Genomic DNA, 19881 nt, shown 5'->3' on the forward strand with positions numbered 1-19881 from the left:
CATAAAAGGATGCTTAGTTCTTCCCTCAGAGCGGGCAATTCCGTAAAAGGCTATGAGGATGCTCAGTCCATAAAAGGATATGAGGATGCTCAGTCCATAAAAGGCTATGAGGGTGCTCAGGACATCCCCCCCACCTGGCAGGCCTCTCCTGACAACAGTTCCTGGGAAAATGGCATGGAAGGCCATAGAATCCACAGTTTTGGGCTACACCCATCCAGTGAGGAATCGGTCCCAGCTGTTCTAACTAGGACACTCTGTCTGTCATCGCTGCCATCATCACCATCATCGGCCTCGTGGGAGTCGGTGTCTGGAAGCTCCGATCCGGTAACTCCCGGGATGGGGGTCGGGAAGGGGCACGGATCCGCCCGGCAGCATTCCGGGGATTCTGTGCCACGGGTGCTGATCCTGCTTTCTTTCCATAGGGAAGAGGGGGGGAATGGATACGACCCCGCGCCCACCAGTGAGTCCCAGCAGCGTGTGTGGATCCAGATCCTCTGGGCAGGGATCCCAGGATGGATGCCGGGATTCCAGAGGGGAATGGGGGCCTAATGGCTGGAGCGGGATTGGAAGGGGATTCCAGCTATGGGCAGGATTCCAGAGTGGGATCAGGTGGAATTGTGGACTGGGATCAGGGCTGGATTCTGGAGTGGGATTGGCGTGGGATGGATGGAGTGGGGTTGGGGTGGGATGGACGGAGCAGGATCAGGAGGGAATCCAGAGCAGTTCCTACTCTCCCTGGGCTCCACAGCCGGCTCCATCCCCTGGGATGGGAACAGGGACATGGTGACTCCTTTCCCCGCTCTCATCCCAGCAGGAATCACAGCCTGAGCGATCCTGGAGCTGGATCCGCCCCTTCCCTGCGGAAAGGCAGGAGCTGCTGGCAGAGCTCATCCTGCTGCTCCCACCCACCCCAGCCCCCCTGCGGCTCTTCCCGATGGATCAACTTCCTGCTTTTTCCCGTGTGAAACCCAGGACCATAATTATTCCTGAGGCTTTAATTTGGGTGTGAAAATCTCCTGCTTTGGGCAATAAATCCTGGCTCCCTCCTCCGGCATCCGGCAGTTCCTCCGTGGGAACCAGGAATAGGAATGCGGACAGGGGGGACTGGAATGGGAACATTTGGGACAGGGATGGGGACACTGGGAGCAGGTTGGGGACAGCAGGAATGGGAATGGGAACTCCAGGAATGGGAATGGGGACATTGGGAGCAGGTTGGAGTCACCAGGAATGGGAATTGGGACGCCGGGAATGGGAATGGGGACATGGGAGACCAGGATAGGGGTAGTGGGGACAGGAACAGGGACACTGGGAGCAGGTTGGCACAGCAGGAAGTGGGAATGGGGATAGGGATGGGAACCCCAGGAATGGGAATGGGGACAGGGATGGAAATGGGACAGGGATGAGAACCCCAGGAATGGGAATGGGGACAGGGATGGGAACGTGTCTCTCCAGGAGTTGGTTCAATACAAAGGTCGGTCCCTGGCTCGATGCCACGGGAAGCCCCTTCTTTGGGAATGTCTGGGAACCAGGTGTCAGAGGTTTGAAAAGAGGTGTTGGAATTGTTTCCCAGTGTCCCCCCCATTCCCATCGGTGTCTCCCGGGATGGGGTGGGTTGGAGCGGAGCCGCAGGCGCTGGGCAGGGGCAGTGGGGGGAGGGCGGCTCTCGAGGACACCGCGGTGGCCGCGGGGAGGGCGGGGGGTCCTTTGTTCGGGGGCTTTTGGGGTTTGTCCGGGACCGGTCAGAGCGGGAGCTGGTTTTGGCCACCTTGCTCTCTTTTCCTGAGAGGAAGTTTTTTCCCCACGGGACACCTCGTGGAGAACGACCGAGAGAGAGAGAGAGAGAGAGCCCGACCCATCTGGGAGCGAGGTGTTCTGCTTTGGGGACTGCCCCTGGGAAAAGGGACTCCTTCACTGCTGGCTGCGAGCACACGGGGCTGCGAGAGCTTTGAACTGCCGGGACAGTTTCTCCCCCCCACCTGGGGATTTGGGACTTTGTTTTGTTTCTTCTGAAAGTTTTTGGTTGCACCATTTGTTGTTTATTCAGATTTTGTTAATAAAAAGCTGCTTCTTTTCCTTTTCCACACTTCCACCTGAAGTCTCTTAATTTCTAAGTTGTAATCTTGTTTAACTAAGACCCAGTACAACCAAAAATGCCGGGAAAAGGGGGATTGGGCATCCTCAGCCCCCCATCTCCCTCTTGTTTGGGGCAACTCTGAGCTCCGGGACAATTTATCCTCTGTTTGAGGTTCCCCTGATCTGTGGGAGCCCTGGGTGGCCGTTTTTGGGTTGCCCTGAGCTTTGGGAGCCCTGGTTGGGCATTTTTGGTGGGCCCTGAGCTCCCCCCTCCCCCGCAGCCCACGGACCCCCCGAACCCCCCAGCCCCTGGATTCCATGAATTCCGCAATGTCACAAGGACACAAGTGAGACAAGTGTCACAACATGTGGTATTGTACTGGGAGTGACTGGGATCATACTGGGAGTGACTGGAACCAGAGAAGTGGTTCATGGGAGCAACTGGAACCACACTGGGGGTAACTGGGATCAGAGTGGGAGCAGCTGGGCCCCTGCTGGGCTCATACTGGGATTACACTGGGACTGACAGGGATCATCCTGGGAGTGACTGCAATAATACTGGGAGTATGTGAGAGGGACTGCAACCATACTGGGGATGACTGGGATCAAACTGGATTCGTACTGCAAGTGTCTGGAAGTTCCTGGGATCATACTGAGTGTGACTGGACTCAGAGTGGGATCATACTGGGAGCAACTGGGACCATGCAGGGGCAAATGGCCTCCTCCAGGCAGTGACTGAAAGTGCCTGGGGCCATACTGGACTCAGACTGGGAGTCCCTGAGAGGGAAAGGAACCATTGTGGGGGGGACTGGGAGCAACTGGGACCACCTTGGGGACAACTGGGATCCTATTGGGAGTGACTGGGAGTGACTGGGATCCTAGTGGGAGTGACCAGGGACTCCAGGGACCACTCTGACACTGCCGGGCATTCTGGAGCTGGAGGGATCCGCAGACACTCGGCAACCTCCTGCAATCAAAGGGCACCAAAGGAACCTGGGACTCAGTGGAGCCTCAGGAAATCGAGGGACCATTGTGACACTGGAGAATCACATGGAAACAAGGGGCCATCCTGATGCTCTGGAACCTCCTGGAACCAAGGGGCCATTGTGTCACTACAAGGACTTACAGATCCAAAGGAACACAGGGACACTGTGGAATCTCCTGGAACCACGGGGCCACTGTGGCATCTGGGGCCTCATGGAACAGAAGGAACCCTGAGACATTTGGGAAGCTCATGGGATGAAAAGGGCCATTGTGACAATACAGGGCCTCAGGAATGCTGAATGCTGAACCTCGTGGAACCAAGGGGCCAGTGTGACACTGTAGGGTCTCATGGAAACAAAGAAACCCTGGGAAACTGCAGGACCTCTGGAATTTAATGGGTCATTGTGACTCAGGGCAATCTCCTTGAGTCAAGGGGCCACTTTGACACTGCCGGGCCTCCTGGAATCCAAGGGACCCTGGGACACAGTGGAACCTCCTGAACTCAAGGGCCCATTGGGATTCTGTGTAACCTGTGGAATCAAGTGGCACTGGGACACTGCAGGGCCCCATGGAACCAAAGGAATGTGGGGACACTGTGGAATCTCACGGACAAGGGGCCATTGTGACATGTGGAGCCTCATGGAACCAAAGGGCCACTGTGACTGCCCAGAACTCCATGGAATCAAGTGATTGTGTGACTGTGTGATTGTGTGACTGTGTGATTGTGTGACTGTGTGATTGTGTGACTGTGATTCTGTGATTGTGTGACTGTGTGCTTGTGTTCTTGTGTCACTCTGTGATTCTGTGATTGTTTGATTGTGTGATTGCGTGACTGAGATTCTGTGATTGTGTGATTCAGTGACTCTGTGATTGTGTGATTCTCTGCCAGAGCTCATGGTTCAGTGATTTTACCCTTGAGCTCCTCTGCTCCTCTTCATCACCTGGTTTGTGGATTTGGTGGGGGGATAAATCCTCGTGGAACAGGGAAAATGTGGATCTTCCAGCACCCAGAAGAGAACTGAGCTCTGAGGTGCCTGAGCTGGGAACTGATACTTTGCTGGGTTGGGGCTTCCCAAGAGGATGGGGATGTCCCGGGATCATGGGATGGTTTGGGTGGGAAGGGACCTTCCAAATAACCCAGTGCCACCCCCCACCCTGGGAAAGGACACCTCCCACTATCCCAGGTTGCTCCAACCTGGCCTTGGACACTCCCAGGGATCCAGGGGCAGCCACAGCTTCTCTGGGAATTCCAGCCCAGTCCCTCCCCACCCTCCCAACCAGGAATTCCTTCCCCATCTCCCATCTCCCCCTGCCCTCTGGCAGTGAGAAGCCATTCCCTGTGTCCTGGCACTCCATCCCTTGTCCCAAGTCCCTCTCCTGCTCTCCTGGAGCCCCTTTAGGCTTTGGAAGGGTCACACCAGAGCTGGGAGGTGGCAGGGGACTGTCTGAATTTTGGGCTTTCAGCAGGATCTTGGATCCCTTGTCCCGTTCAGCAGAGTGTTGACATTTTCTGCTGGCTGGGGACCTGTGAGGGTTCCCCAGCAGGCAGCCATTGGACAGTGAATGCCCCCCTCCTGCTCCAGGCCTCAGCTTTTAGAGCTGACCTGACCTCCCATGGTCTGCAATGTCCCTGTGGTCAGTTGGGCTCAGCTGGCCTGCTTGGGTCCCCTCCCAGGCTCTTGCCCTCAGCTAAGGAAGGAATGTCCCAGTGTTGATGCTGTGCTCAGCAGTGGCCAAACCACCGGTGTGTTCTCAACACCCTTCCAGCTGCCAATGCCAAACCCAGCCCTGGGAGGGCTGCTGTGGGGAACTGAACTGCAGCTCAGTCAGACCCAACCCAAATATAGATGGCACATATTCTACAGAATCCATCCTTAGGTGTGGTGCATCTATATTACAAATAACAAGCAATAGTAAGGCAAGTGTCCTCCCTAGGGACACACACTTCAGAAGGGAACTTGCACTTGACCCCCCCCCCCTTCAGCTTCGAGCCACCCGGTGCCACAGAGGGGGACAGAGCTCCTGTGGAACATCCTATTCCACTGACACAGAGCAAGGAATAAACCCAAACTATTCCCTGGGTTTGTTCCCTGGGGGTCTCTGCAGCAGCAAGTACAGCCCCACACTGACTGCTCTGGGCTGTGCAGGCATTTGTGCTTCTGCCTGTCTCACACACACACACAAAAGTCTGGTCAGTGCTGCCCTCAGAACCACCCCCAGAAATGCTTTTCTGAGCCTCTGGGCTGGACACAGGCACAGCCTGACCTTGAACCCAAAGGAAACAAATTCCACATCTTTGGCTGGAGCCCATGGATTTAGAGACACATTCTTTGCTGTCTGCAAGTGCAGTGGCCAAATTCAGTTCCGGTTTGTCTTTGGCCTTTCTAATTTTCCCCCTACATGACCTCACCACATCCTTGTGTTCTCCCAAGTTTCCTGCCCCTCCTTCCAGAGGTGAGACACTCTCTTTTTTCCCCTGAGTTCCAGCCTGAGTTCTCTCTTTAACCAAGCTGTGCTTTTTGACCCCTGGCTTGTCTTGTGCACATGGGCACAGCTCCTGGAGCTTGAAGATTTCCTTCTTAAAGCACCTCCAGCCTTCCTGGACTCTTTTGTTCTTCAGGACTGACTCCCAGGGGACTCCATCCATCATTCTCCAAGGAAAGCCAGAGCCTACCTGCCTGGTGTCCAAGGTACCAGTTCTGCTGCCCCCTCCTTCCTTCCCCCACAATGGAAAACTCCCTCATTTTGTGTCCCTGTGCCCCAGATGGCTCCGACCACCACCTCACCCACCAGTCCCAGAATCATGGAATGCTTTGGCTTGGGAGGGGCCTTAAAGAGCATCTCAGCACCCTCAGAATCAAGAATTCCTTCCTACTATCTCCTCCAACCCTTCCCTCTATCCGTGCGAAGCCACTGCCCCTTGTCCTGTCACTCCAGGCCCTTGTCCAAAGTCTCTCTCCATCTTTCTTGTTGGCTCCCTTCAGGCACTGGAAGGCCACAATTAGGTCACCCCAAAGCCTTCCCTTCTCCAACCTGAACAATCCCAGTTTTCGCAGCCCTGAGATATTTCCGAACCTCCCAGAATCAGGGGGACACTGTGACCCTGCAGGGCCCTATGGCCCCAAAGGGACCCTGTTCCACTGCGGATCCTCACGGAACAAAAGGAACACCGGGACACTGCGAAACCCTGGGGAATCAGGAGGCCTTTAGGACACTGCAGGGCCTCCTGGAACCAAGGAGCTGTTGGGACACTGTGGAAACTCCCGGAATCAAGGGACCATTGGGACACTACAAAGCCTCATTGAAACCAAGGAATTCTGAGACTGTGCATCCTCATGGAACCAAGGGGCCACTGGGATATGGGGGGTCATGGGACCAAAGGATTCTTGAGACAGTTTGGAACCCCATGGAATCAAGGGGCCATTGTGACATGGGGGGCCTCCTGGAAGCAAAGGAACCCTGAGAATTTTTGTGGGAACAAGTTAAGGCAGCAGCAGCTGTGTTCAGTTAATCAGGATCAACAAGGAGTGTTTTGGCCTTGACTGGTGTTTTCAATCCAGAGAGTGCTGTTTGCCAAAGTGGAAAATCACTTGGAAGGGTCTGCATGGCAGCCTGTGTTTTTCTCTGGTGGCTGAACACAACCAGCACATGAGGGGAGGGGAATGTGTGGGATCAGGGCACTGCTTTGGGGTGATTTGGGAATTCCAGTGGACTAAAAGACAAACCCCAGGCACTGTTTCCAAACGAACCCCAATGAAAGGGGGATGCTGGAAAGATGGGCAGACAGGTCCCAAAATGGAACTCTGTGTGTGCAGCCTCATTTTCTCCTTCAGCCCCATCTCTGGTGGCCCCAAGGTGTGACCTGAGCTCTGGGACACTCTCCCAGCACCTGCCACTTGATGGAGGTGGGAAGTGCCGGCATTCATCCCGTGGGAATGGGACAGCGGAGCCCCTGGCACAGGGATCTGCGGAGCCCTGTAGGAACAATGGGGCAGGGAATTTCCCAAGAACACCGACTTTACTGGAAGATTTTGCAACAGGTCTTGAACGCAGCAGGACAGAAGGTTATGGATGAGCAATTTCAATTTGGACACCTTGAAAACACATCTTTTAGACTTGTTGGACGACATCTCTGGGGAGCAGGAGGATGTATTCCCTGCCGTTTGTATCTGCTCTGCTGCTCAGCCTGTTGATGTCCCTGCTGACGGGGCTTTAGGGCCTCTGCTGAGGGCTCTGTCTCCCACCTTGACTCGTGGGAATCTCCCTCCTGTGGGGGGTCTCTCTCCTGCCTTTAATGGTGCTCATTTACCTCCTGTGGGGGTTTTCCACCACCGTCCTTCCTCACGGCACTTTTGGGAAATGGGGCTGCTTTTGGCTGTGGCCACGCAGGGGCTGGATGGCTGAAGAATGGACACACAGCCCTGGAACCACTGGATCTCCTGGAGAATTGAAGTGCCTCCAAGGGAAGGTGCACGGCCGGCCTGCCCCTCCTGAGCACCAGCTCCATCTCCTGCTCCTGCCCAGCAGCTTCCCAGAAATCCAGGGCTGGGTGTGGATTGAACGCTATGGCAAGGGACAGGATAAAGTTGCTTCATTTCCAGCCTTCGTGTCTCAGTGTTTGTGATCTTGGGAATCCTCACGAACCTGGAACAGTGCCAGATTATCTGTTGTTGTAAGATATGTACATGGAGATTGTTTTGATGTGTGTTTGAATCTTCCTTGAAAATACAACTGATAGAAAACAATGGGAAATAAAAGAAAAAAGGAAAAAAAGGAAAACAAAGAAAATAAAAAAAAAGGAAGAAAAAAGAGAAAAAAGAAAAAAACAGGAAAAAAAGAGGAAAAAGGAGAAAAAAGAAAGAAAAAATAAAAAAGAAAGAAAAAACAAAAAAGAAGAAAGAAAAAAGAAAGAGAAAAAAGAAGCAGAAAGAAAACCAAAAAACCATAAATGTGGTCTTATCACTCGTGCCTATCCCAGGTGCAAGAAATGAGTGCTCTGTATTAAAAACCGTACTTTTAAAACAAAAAAGGGTGAACGTGACACCCCAAGTAAATCATCATCATCATCACAAACCTGTATTTACCCTTAGTTTTTTGAATATGAATCCGCAAGTATTGAACAAAACCCTGCAAGAAGACACCCAATGACAAGGTCCTCTCGAGTGCTCAGTGTGGGGAAGGGCTGTGCTTGTCTTGTCTCCCACAGGACCCTGCTGGCTTCCAGTCCCTCTGATGGAACCTTATCCTGAGCAGACCCAGCCCACAATCTGATCCTGCAGATGCAGAGACTGTCCCTCAGGAATCCCGGGAGCAGGCAGGGAATGCTGAGCACAGCAAGCCCTGCCCGCATGTCCCATCGGGCAGACACTGTTCTAGGGGGAATTCACTGGGTCTACCAACTCTTCCTGACTGGTTAATGACTCAGCCATGGTGTGTCCCTGTCACTCAGATGCCTTCTTGGCCGCACCTGACGTTGTGATTCCTGTGACTGACAATACCTTTAACACTCCTGTAAGTAATCCTTGTTATTTTAGTTGTGTCACAGATCAAAACGTGCCTGCCCTCCATTTATCATTAATAATTCCCGTGGGCAGAAGAGCTCCTGCTGCACTGGCCATTCAGTGCAGGCCATGCCTGCAGTGCCAGTGGATGGGCACTGTGGCAGCACCAGGAGCAGGGGTTTCAGAATCTGTCTGGTTTCAATATTCCAAGTCCTCTGGAAGCGCATGGGACAAGCTCCAAGACAAGGAGCCCGGGTCCTGGCCCTCTTGGCCATGAACTCTGCGTGTCCAAACAGAACAGGGGCAGAGGTGGGACCAAGCGGAGTCACTCTGCACCTGCCCTGAGTTCATGGGAATGCAAAGGGAGGATGGACCTTGGTTGAGTGCTTGGAGAGAGAAGGTTGTTTCTCCAAGTGGAAATGCTCTTTAACCAGCCTGCATGACCAGCCTGTGTTTTTCTCTGGTGGCTGAACAGCCAGCACATGAGGGGAGGGGAATGTGTGGGATCAGGGCACTGCTTTGGGAATTCCGGTGGACTGAAAGACAAACACCAGGTGCTGCTCACGAGAGAACAGGAATAAAAGGGGACAGCAAAAAGAGTCGGGGGACAAGTCCCAAAATGGAACTCTGGGTGTGCAGCCTCATTTTCTCCTTCAGCACCCACAGGAGAGGGGGCAAAAAGTGGGGGTTGGGACCCCAAAACTATTCGGGGGGGAAATTGGGGACTGAGGGGACAATGGGAAAGTAGAAGGAACAGGAAGAGGGGTGGAAAAGGGGGGTGGTCTGGTGGGTGCAACGGTCCCAAGGGGGTCTTTGGGCACTGAGGGGTTGGGAAAGGGGGGTGGCCCCCCTGAGCTCCCAACTTACTGTGGGGTGCTGGGGGCTGCTGGATCCAATCTCAGCCTTGCATTGTGCCAAAAGTTGAAGTTTAGAGGAATTACAGAGGTGTGACTGAATCACTTTTGTCCCCCGAGTTTAATGATGACAAATCAGATCTATTGACAGAAAATGAATTATTTAGAGTTACAAATCATCAGATAAAAGATCTTCATCTAAATTATTTACTACACAATATACACACTAAAACTACCAGTAGTACAGGATAAGATAGGACAGGGCACTACACTAAAGCAATTGTTGAAGCAATTCTACTAAAGCTGGCAAACAAGCAAGAATTCTTAATGAGAGATGGATGGAACTCCCCCAGACCAGCGCTCGTGGGGAGATCTCTGCTCTCAACCTCCAGCAGTGACCTTGGGGGATCCCCAGCCAAGGCAGGAATCTCCACACACCCCCCAAGAAGGGTTCTGTTGGAAGAACCTGCCCCTGGGAAAGGGGACTGGCCCTTTCTGGTAGAAACCCAGGGACTGACAGTCCTTGGACTCCAGGGCTTCCCTCACCATCAGGGGCTTCATTTGGGGTCAAACCAGTCTGGGTTCCAACATCTCCTGCCTTGTCCCGGCCCCCTCTCAGCTCAGCACTGACCCCTTTGCAAATGAGGCATTGTCTTGGTGCCATTGCAGGGGGGATGTCCTGCCCCAGTGTCCCAGTGTTCCTTTAATTGCCAGAGGCCCTGCAGTGTCCCAGTGGCCCCTTGATTCCATGACCTTCTGAAACACCTCAGGCTTCCTTTGGTTCCATGAGGCCCCCCTGTCACAAAGGCCCCTGGATTCCATGAATTCCGCAGTGTCACAAGGTTCCTTTTTTTCCATAGGGCCCTGCAGTGTCCCAATTGTGCAGGACCCGGGAAACGGCGGCGGCTGCTGGGACAGACTGGGATGGGCTGGGATGGACTGGGATGGACTGGGGTGGATTGGGATGGATTGGGACTGACTGGGATGGACTGGGACGGACTGGGATGGAATGGGATGGACTGGAATGGACTGGGATGGACTGGGACACCAGGGTACACTGGGACCAGGACTGGGACCCAGCAGGACCCCCCGGGAGCAGGATCTGAGCGCACTGGGACCCTCCAGGACCAGAACTGGGGCAACAGGGATCATACTGGGAGCAACTGGGACCACACTGAGGGCTACTGGGAGCAACTGGAGGCCACATAGGATATAGTGGGAGTGCCTTGGAGTCACTGGGATCATACTGGTGGAAACTGGAATGTTACTAGGGCATCTGAGAGTGACTGGGAAGGACTACGAGCATGCTGAAGGTTCTACTGGGATATATTGGGAGTGTCTGCAACCATGGTGGGGGTGACTGGGACCATACTGGGAGTGACTGGGACTACATGAAGGGGAATAAGGACCAGGCGGGGGGCAACTGGAAGGAACTGTGAGTGACTGGATTTACAAGAGAAGCAACTGGGATTGACTGGGACTGTCAGGAGGGAGGACTGGGATCATACTTGGAGTGACTGGATCTGTGCTAGGGGCAACTGGGAGCAACTGGGACCATGATGGGATCACAGTGGGAGCAGCTTGGCCCATGCTGGGAGCAACTGAGACCACACTGAGGGTGACTGGGGTCATACTGGAATCATATCAAGAGTGAGTGGGATCATGCAGGAGGTGATTGGGATCATCCTGGGAGCAACTGGGAGTGCACTGGGGATGACTGGAAGTGGCTGTGAGCAACTGGGATCCTGCTGGAAGCTTCTGGGGGCAACTGGGAATGAGTGGGACCACATGGAGGAAACTGGGAGCAACTGGGAGAGACCAGGAGTGACTGGGATCATCCTGGGACTGACTGGGCGCTGAATCCGAAAAATCGGTCCGAGAAACTGCTCAGAGACTTTTTTATCTTTAAGCAGCAAGGTATTTGGCTTCACACAAAATCAGCATTTTTATACAATCTTCAGCTGTGATTAAATGCATATTCCAGTGATTCCAACATCTATCTCTGCATATTAATAATAGGCGGAGTATAGGTGGAGCTCAGGCGGGGCTTGGGGCGGTGCTTCTCTCGGCCCTCAATCCTGAGGGGACTTCCACTCTTCCTCCATGGCTCTGGGGGCTTCAACTCATCTTCCTCAGCTTGACCTTCCTTCTCTTCCATTGTTCTTGACCCGCTCCCTGAAGCTCGGAAAAAGCCCTGGCTCCCGGCCTATTCCTCCTATTCCAATGTCTCCCTGATCCTGCTGTCTCTCTAATTTATCCCCTCTAGGCCTAGGACATGTTCCTGTACTATTCTCTGAAGCTTTGCTCCTATCAGTAGAACAGAACGAGCACAGATGGTCTTGGCTGTTGGGAGCTTGTTAGCAGGCCCAAATTTCTTAGTGAACTCTTTTGGGCCTGGCCTCCTGTTTCACCAGGGACACAGCCCGGGCCCGGGTGTTCCCCTTCCCATTCCACGGGTTTGCATTCCTGTTCCCGGTGTTCCCATCCCATTCTAGTTGTTCCCATCCCATTCCAGGTGTCCCCATTCCCATTCCAAGAGTTCCCATTCCAGGAGTTCCCATTCCATTCCAGGTGTTCCCATTCCACATGTTCCAATTCCCATTCCAGGTGTCTCCATTCCCATTCCAGGTGTCCCCATTCCCATTCCATGTGTTCCAATTCCCTTTCCAGGTGTTCCATCCCATTCTAGGTGTCCCCATTCCCATTCCTATTGTCCCTCCTCCCATTTCTGGTGTTCCCATCCCACCTCTGTTTTTTCTATTCCCATTCCAGGTGTTCCCATTCCCATTCCTGGTGTCCCCATTCCAATTCCTGGTGTCCTCAATCTGCTCCCAATTTTCCCATTCCCATTCCATGAATTCCCATTCCCATTCCACGAATTCCCATTCCCATTCCAGGTGTTCCCATCCCAGTTCCTGGTTCTCCATTCCAATTCCTGGTGTCCCCATTCCCATTCCTGGTGTCCCTTACCTGCTCCCAGTGTCTCCATCCCTCTCCCCGGTGTCCCCATTCTCAATCCTAGAGCCCCCATTCCCACTTCCTGATTTCTTTGTTCCCATTCCTGTTGTTCCCAGTCTGCTCCCAATGTTCCCATTCCCATTCCAGGTGTCCCCATTCCCATTCCCCCTGTCCCCATTCCCATTCCTGGTTCCCAGGGAGGAACTGCCGGATGCTGGAGGAGGAGCCAGAATTTATTGCCCAAAGCAGGAGATTTTCACACCAAAATTAACCCCCGGTGATGTCACCACTGTCCCTGTGATGTCACCACTGTCCCTGTGATGTCACCGCTGTCCCTGTGATGTCATCAATGTCCCTGTGATGTCACCACCGTCATTTCCCCTGCTGGTTTACCTTAAAACCAGCACACCAGGTCTGTGCCCAACGGGGGTCCCTGTGGATCATCCAACGCGGGTCCTCCGATGGCTGATGGAGTTGGAGCAGCGGCCGAAGCTCTTCCCGCAGTCGGGGCACTCGGGGCTTCTCTTACCGGTGGGTCCGTTGGTGGGAGGTCAAGGAAGAGCTCTGCGTGAAGCTCTTCCCACACTCCCCACAGTTGTGGGGCCTCTCCCTGATGTGGAGGCGACGGTGGGTGTAGAGGGTGGAGCTGTCCCACATTCCCTACACGTGTCGGGCTGTTCCCCAGTGTGGATGTGCTGGTGGCTGAGCAGCTTGGTGCTTGTGCTGAAGCTCTTCCCACATTCCAAGCACTTGTAGGGTCATTCCCTGGGGTGGATGCAACGGTGTTTGCAAAGGCTGGAGCTGTCCCTGAAGCTCTTCCCATACTCTGCACACGTGTAGGGCCTTCCCCACTGTGGATCATCTGGTGTCGGAGCAGGTGGGAGCTCTTCCTGAAGCTCTTCCCACACTCCGCACACGTGTAGGGCCTTTCCCCACTGTGGACCATCTGGTGTTGGAGCAGGTGGGAGCTCTGAGTGAAGCTCTTCCCACACTCCCCACAGGTGTAGGGCCGTTCCCCACCGTGGATGCGACAGTGATTGCAGAGGGTGGAGCTCTTACTGAAGCTCTTCCCACATTCCAAGCAGCTGAAGGGCTTTTCCCTGCTGGGAGGCTGCTCAGGGACCACCAGCTCGCAGCTCCGCCTCAAGCTCCGGCCGCCTTCCCGGCACACGCTGGCTCTTTCCTCCTCACAGCCCCCTGGGCTGGCTTTGGAGCCCCTCCTGCGAGGGCATCTCCGGCCCTTTTCCTCCCCGCTGCCTTCCTGCGCCGGGGAGCCCTTCAAAACGTCCTCTCCCACCAGGCTCTGCCGCCGGGATTTGTCCTCCGCGCTCTCCGGCCTCACCTTGGGGCCTGGGGCAGGAAGCAACAAGGACACGCAGGGGATTTGCCTCCGGCCCACAGGGAAGCCCAAGGACATCCCCCCAACTCCGGCCCCGGCAGGACGGCCACAAAAGACCGACCCAAAGAGCACTGACTTCCTCCTCACCTGCCTGGGGGCCCGCGGCATCTTCCTCTTCCTCGCAGCCTCCTCCTCCATCCGCCCAAGTCTGGGAAGCAGAAATCCTGATGGGGTGGAAAAAAGGAGGTGAGTGCTTTGCCTTGGGGGTTCCTCCTGCCCAAGTCCAGCTCTAGGACTCACCAGGCATCTTGTGTCCATAAAAACCTCCAAAACACCAACATTCAGCCCAAAAACCCCTCCCAGGAGTTCCCCATCTCTGCTCTCTGGGGTTTGGGGGGTCCCCCCTGTCTGGCCTGATGGCACTTCTGCCTGCACTGGGGGTCCCCCTTCTCTGGGCTGCCGGGGGTCCCACGGCTCCGGGGGGTTCCCACTCGCCGGGGTCCTCTTTAGTGTTGCCAGGGGGGTCCCAGGGCTCACTTCTCCCCACTCTGCCTCCCGGGGCCGGCCAGCCCTCCTCTCTCGGCTCCCACCCTCGCAAACCTCTTGGCGCTCTCGGCTCCCACCACGCCTCAAGGCCCCCCCTCCTCTCCACACTCCAAGGCCTTCCCCCTCTCCGGGACCCCTGGTTAAGGGGCCCGGCGCTCCCTCTCTGCTCCCCCCCCCTCCAGCATTCCGGGGGTCCCCCAGCTCCGGGATCGCCCCTCTCTGCTCTCCTCCCTCTGGGCCCCCCTGGCTAAATAATTCTGATTATACAGACAAGCAATTGGTTTTAATCCACAAAACCCAAATGTAGAATCCAGCACCCTGGGCCATGAACAAAGTGATGTTCCTAGGGCCCCCCCTGAGTCCAAAGTAAAGGGACAGGAAAATACCTGCTGGTGTGAGAGCTGTTGCAGTCTGGTCAAAAGTGGGGATTGCAGTCCAGTTGAGGATGGTGGTCTCAGACTGGTTGAGAGCGGTGAGCTGCAGTCCTCCTCTCGATCCCACGAGTGGTAAAAAGGTTCCGAAACTCCAGGTTTATATATACTCCAGTTCAGGCAGAAATGCCCAGTCCTCCCCTCAGAGCGGGGAATTCCATAAAAGGATGCTTAGTTCTTCCCACAGAGTGGGGAATTCCATAAAAGGATATGAGGATGTTCAGTCCATAAAAGGCTATGAGGGTGCTCAGGACATCCCCCCCACCTCGCAGGCCTCTCTTGACAACAATTCCTGGGAAAATGGCATGGAAGGCCATAGAATCCACAGTTTTGGGCTACACCCATCCAGTGAGGAATCGGTCCCAGCTGTTCTAACTAGGACACTGTGTCCATCATCGCTGCCATCATCATCATCATCGGCCTCGTGGCAGTCGGTGTCTGGAAGCTCTGATCCGGTAACTCCCGGGATGGGGGTCGGGAAGGGGCACGGATCCGCCCGGCAGCATTCCAGGGATCCTGTGCCACGGGTGCTGATCCCACTTTCTTTCCATAGGGAAGAGGGAGGGGAATGGATACGACCCCGCGCCCACCAGTGAGTCCCAGCAGCGTGTGTGGATCCAGATCCTCTGGGCAGGGATCCCAGGATGGATGCCAGGATTCCAGAGGGGAATGGGGGCCTAATGGCTGGAGCGGGATTGGAAGGGGATTCCAGCTATGGGCAGGATTCCAGAGTGGGATCAGGTGGAATTGTGGACTGGGATCAGGGCTGGATTCTGGAGTGAGATTGGGGTGGGATGGATGGAGTGGGATTGTGGTGGGATGGTCGGAGCAGGATCAGGAGGGAATCCAGAGCAGTTCCTACTCTCCCTGGGCTCCACAGCCGGCTCCATCCCCTGGGATGGAACAGGGACATGGTGACTCCTTTCCCCGCTCTCATCCCAGCAGGAATCACAGCCTGAACGATCCCGGAGCTGGATCCACCCCTTCCCTCTCCCTGCAGAAAGGCAGGAGCTGCTGGCAGAACTCATCCTGCTGCTCCCACCCACCCCGACCCCCCTGCGGCTCTTCCCGATGGATCAACTTCCTGCTTTTTCCTGTGTGAAACCCAGGACCACAATTATTCCTGAGGCTTTAATTTGGGTGTGAAAATCTCCTGCTTTGGACAATAAATCCTGGCTCCCTCCTCCGGCATCCGGCAGTTCCTCTGTGGGAACCAGGAATAGGAATGGGGACAGGGGGGACTGGGATGGGGACATTTGGGACAGGGATGGGGACACTGGGAGCAGGTTGGGTACAGCAGGAATGGGAATGGGAACTCCGGGAATGGGAACTCCAGGAATGGGAATGGGGACATTGGGAGCAGGTTGGAGTCACCAGGAATGGGAATTGGGACACCGGGAATGGGAATGGGGACATGGGAGACCAGGATAGGGGTAGTGGGGATAGGAACAGGGACACTGGGAGCAGGTTGGTACAGCAGAAAGTGAGAATGAGGACAGGGATGGGAACGCCAGGAATTGGAATGGGGAGAGGGATGGGAACATGTCTCTCCAGGAGTTGGTTCAATACAAAGGTCGGTCACTGGCTCGAGGCCACGGGAAGCCCCTTCTTAGGGAATGTCTGGGAACCAGGTGTCAGAGGTTTGAAAAGAGGTGTTGGAATTGTTTCCCAGTGTCCTCCCCATTCCCATCGGTGTCTCCCGGGATGGGGTGGGTTGGAGCGGAGCCGCAGGCGCTGGGCAGGGGCAGTGGGGGGAGGGCGGCTCTCGGGGACACCGCGGTGGCCGCGGGGAGGGCGGGGGGGTCCTTTGTTCGGGGGCTTTTGGGGTTTGTCCGGGACCGGACAGAGCAGGAGCTGGTTTTGGCCACCTTGTTCTCTTTTCCTGAGAGGAAGTTTTTTCCGCCCGGGACACCTCGTGGAGAGCGACTGAGAGAGAGAGAGAGAGAGAGAGCCCGACCCATCTGGGAGCGAGGTGTTCTGCTTTGGCGACTGCCCCTGGGAAAAGGGACTCCTTCACTGCTGGCTGCGAGCACACAGGGCTGAGAGAGCTTTGAACTGCTGGGACAGTTTCTCCCCCCACCTGGGGATTTGGGACTTTGTTTTGTTTCTTCTGAAAGTTTTTGGTTGCACCATTTGTTGTTTATTCAGATTTTGTTAATAAAAGGTTTCTTCTTTTCCACACTTCCACCTAAAGTCTCTTACTTTCTAAGTTGTAATCTTGTTAAACTAAGACCCAGTGCCCTCAGGGGGAGGAGGAGGAAAGGAGACCAAGAGGTGCCGTGGCCACTCAAACTGCAGAGGAACAACCTGTGTCGGTAGCAGCTGCCCCTCTACAGAAGAAATCCAAGACCAAATCAGCTCAGTTAGTGAGGGATGAAGGGGAAGCAGAGCCCTCAGAACAGGAGCAAGAGGCAGGGCCAGAGATAATCACCCGATCCCCATCCCCGGCTCAGCTGTGAGAGATGTGAAAAGATTTCAGCCTCCAGCTGGGAGAGTCCCTGCTGACCTGGCTGCTCCAGTGCTGGGATATCATGGCCCAACATATGGAACTAGGTGGGAGTGCAACCAGGCAACTGGGATCCCTGTCCTGGGATGTTGGGATTGACCAGGCGATTGGGAAGAGGACAGAGAGGGGATGAGAGCTGGGTACAGGCTTGGGAATTGCCAGGAGAGCTTTTGAAAGGAGCGCAGGGGAAAGGGATGTCTAAGAACAAGTCCCTCAGGAGAGGGAAGCAGAGAGGCTGAGTTTTGACCCCAGCACTAAGGGTGTGCAGGGCAGAGCAGAGAATATGCCCACATAAGATTCTTGTGCGCCCATCTTTGCAGTTCTGACAGGCACTTCTTGTCACAGCCTGTCCTCTCCATTCCAGAATAGGCCCTGGCAACCAAAGAACCAACACCCCACACCATAGTGCAGACCAACCCATGTGCTTTGGGCCCTTTTGTTGTCCTATCCATTCTGGTCTATCCTCTCCATTCTGGAATGGCCTCTGGAAACCAAAGAACCAAGCCCCCACCATGTGACAGTTCAACCCCATCCTTGTGCCAAGGGCTCCTTTGTGGTGTCACAGCCTGTCCTCTCCATTCCAGACTGGGCCCTGGCAACCAAAGAACCAATGCCCTACAACCCCAGAGTGAAACCCCACCTTTGTGCCATGGGCCCCTTTGTGATGTCACGGCCTATCCCCTCCATTCTGGAATAGCCCCTGGAAACCAAAGAACCAACACCTCACACCCCCACAGTGCAGCCCCACCCGTCTGCCACTGGACTCTTTATGAAGTCACGGCCTTTCCCCCAGGAAAGAAAGCCTGGAACCTTTGGGTTTCAGATGCAGTTGGGGGGCCACCCTGGGCACTCCATGGGCAGCAAGAGCTTTCTGTCCTGCCACCTTTTGTCTGGCAGGAATCTTCATCTGTGTTCAGTTTGGGCAGTCAGACTGGCAATTTCAGCGCAGGGCTCCTGCAAGCCAAGGACAGCCCTTCCCTCCAGGAAAGAAACCTCTTACCCTTGGTCTCTTCTCCTGTTCCCTAAAACACAACCTGCAGGGGAGATTTCTGGGATCTCTTCCCTCGGGAATTGGGAAGACAGACCCACTCCCATGTTTAACACCTCAGGCAAAACCACCCTTTCAACACCTTTCCCAACCCTCCCCAACCTTTCCCAAAGCCCAGATTTTACAGGTGTCTTGTAATTCTGGCCCAATCTCACCCAAGCCCACAAACCATGACAGAAACCTCTCAGCCTCACGCTGTGTCCTTCCCATTGCTGTGCCTTATGTGCAGGCAAAAGGCCTTAAAATAAAGTCCCCAAAATTCATGGCCTGTTCTTTTTCCCAGAAAAGAAGGCGTGGTGAACTCTCCAGACCAGGGAACTGGAAGATCTCCCCAAAACTCCTTTGGTACACGCTGCAGGGCCAACGATTCCTCTGCTCTGCCCTGTCGGCGCTGCTTTGTCTCATCTGGGTCCCCAGAAACTGTCAGCGAAAGCCGGGGAATAAAATCTCTGAGCAGTTGGTTGGGTTCCAGAGGTGACCCTACTTCATTCAGCGCTGAAGGGACACAGGAATTGCTCTCTAACACATCTACAACAGTTCTCAAAACTTTTAACTATTTCTACATGTTATCAGACAAAGGAATTCCTGTCCATTGGCTTACCAGTTCTCTGCAGGAATTCTTCTTCTCTCTTCTATTGGCTCTTGATTTCTCACTTTGAATGATACTTAGTCCACAATTTTTGTCCTTTTCTTGTCTTTTCCCTGGATAGAGAGAGCCTCAGTAACTGTGTTAGTTTTGTCTTCATCTCTGGTTTCTCTAAGGGTCTTTGTGGTTTAGAAATTCTGCCTTCTTTGTGTCCAGGTCTCAAAAATAGATTTCTCTGCCAGGTCTCTGACCACTGAAATATGGCAGGCCTTCAACTTTTACTTTGTTTTTCTAACAAATGGCCATGGCCCAGAACTTGTCCATCATCCATTGTCTGTTGCCCCCATTCAATCTCCTGCCAGCAGTTTCTCCCCACTGCTGGGTGGGCTCCTTTGTCAAGCACTAGAACTTGTTGGGTAACAGGTCCAGTCCTGTTGCATATTTTTCGTGGGGATGTGCAGGAGGGCATTGAGTCTTCCATGAGCAAATTGGCAGAGGACCCCAAGCTGGCTTGCAGTGTGGATGTGCTGGAGGGCAGGAAGGCTGTGCAGAGGGGCCTGGACAGGCTGGACCTCTGGGCCGAACCCGTGGGCATGAGGTTCAAGAGTGCCTTTGGGGCCTTTGGGGCCTCTGGCCACAAGAACCCCCTGCAGCTCCAGGCTGGGGGCAGAGGAGCTGCAAAGGGTCCCCGTGGGAGAGGCCCTGGGGGTGCTGGTGGACAGTGGCTGAACCTGAGCCAGCGGGTGCCCGGGTGGGCAAGAAGGCCAAGGGCAGGCTGGCCTGGATCAGAAAGAGTGTGGCAGCAGGAGCAGGGCAGTGATGCTTCTGCTGGACTGGGCACTGGTGAGGCCACCCCTGGAGTGCTGTGTCCAGCTCTGGGCCCCTCAATTCAGGGAGAACCTTGAGGGGCTGGACTGGGTGGAGAGCAGGGCAGTGGAGCTGGGCAAGGGTCTGCAGTGCATGGCCTGTGAGGAGCAGCTGAGGGAGCTGGGCTTCTCCAAGCTGGAGAAGAGGAGGCTCGGGGCTGATCTTCTCCCTGTCCACAACTTCCTGAC

At 54.7% G+C, this 19881-nt stretch overlaps 1 protein-coding gene, 1 long non-coding RNA gene and 2 pseudogenes across 3 annotated transcripts in view; 2 read left to right on the forward strand and 2 right to left on the reverse strand.

Annotated features, from left to right (window-relative positions):
- The window catches only part of LOC135404423 (zinc finger protein 501-like), a 127466-nt gene that overhangs the window by 86393 nt on the left and 21192 nt on the right, over window positions 1-19881 (forward strand). The gene's annotated exons all lie outside the window — the stretch shown is intronic.
- Window positions 1-19881, reverse strand: part of LOC135404433 (zinc finger protein 239-like) — a 352167-nt pseudogene that overhangs the window by 2588 nt on the left and 329698 nt on the right.
- LOC135406254 (gastrula zinc finger protein XlCGF49.1-like) lies at window positions 12586-14016 on the reverse strand (annotated as a pseudogene).
- On the forward strand, window positions 14996-15877 carry LOC135405752 (uncharacterized). 2 transcript variants are annotated; one of them, XR_010426000.1, is made up of 3 exons: window positions 14996-15141; window positions 15240-15278; window positions 15629-15877. It is a non-coding gene; the product is annotated as an uncharacterized LOC135405752 (long non-coding RNA). The 2 variants fall into 2 exon arrangements; XR_010425999.1 differs by having other exon boundaries at window positions 14996-15278.

Source organism: Pseudopipra pipra, chromosome W (genome assembly GCF_036250125.1).
Source record: "Pseudopipra pipra isolate bDixPip1 chromosome W, bDixPip1.hap1, whole genome shotgun sequence".
NCBI lineage: Eukaryota > Metazoa > Chordata > Aves > Passeriformes > Pipridae > Pseudopipra > Pseudopipra pipra.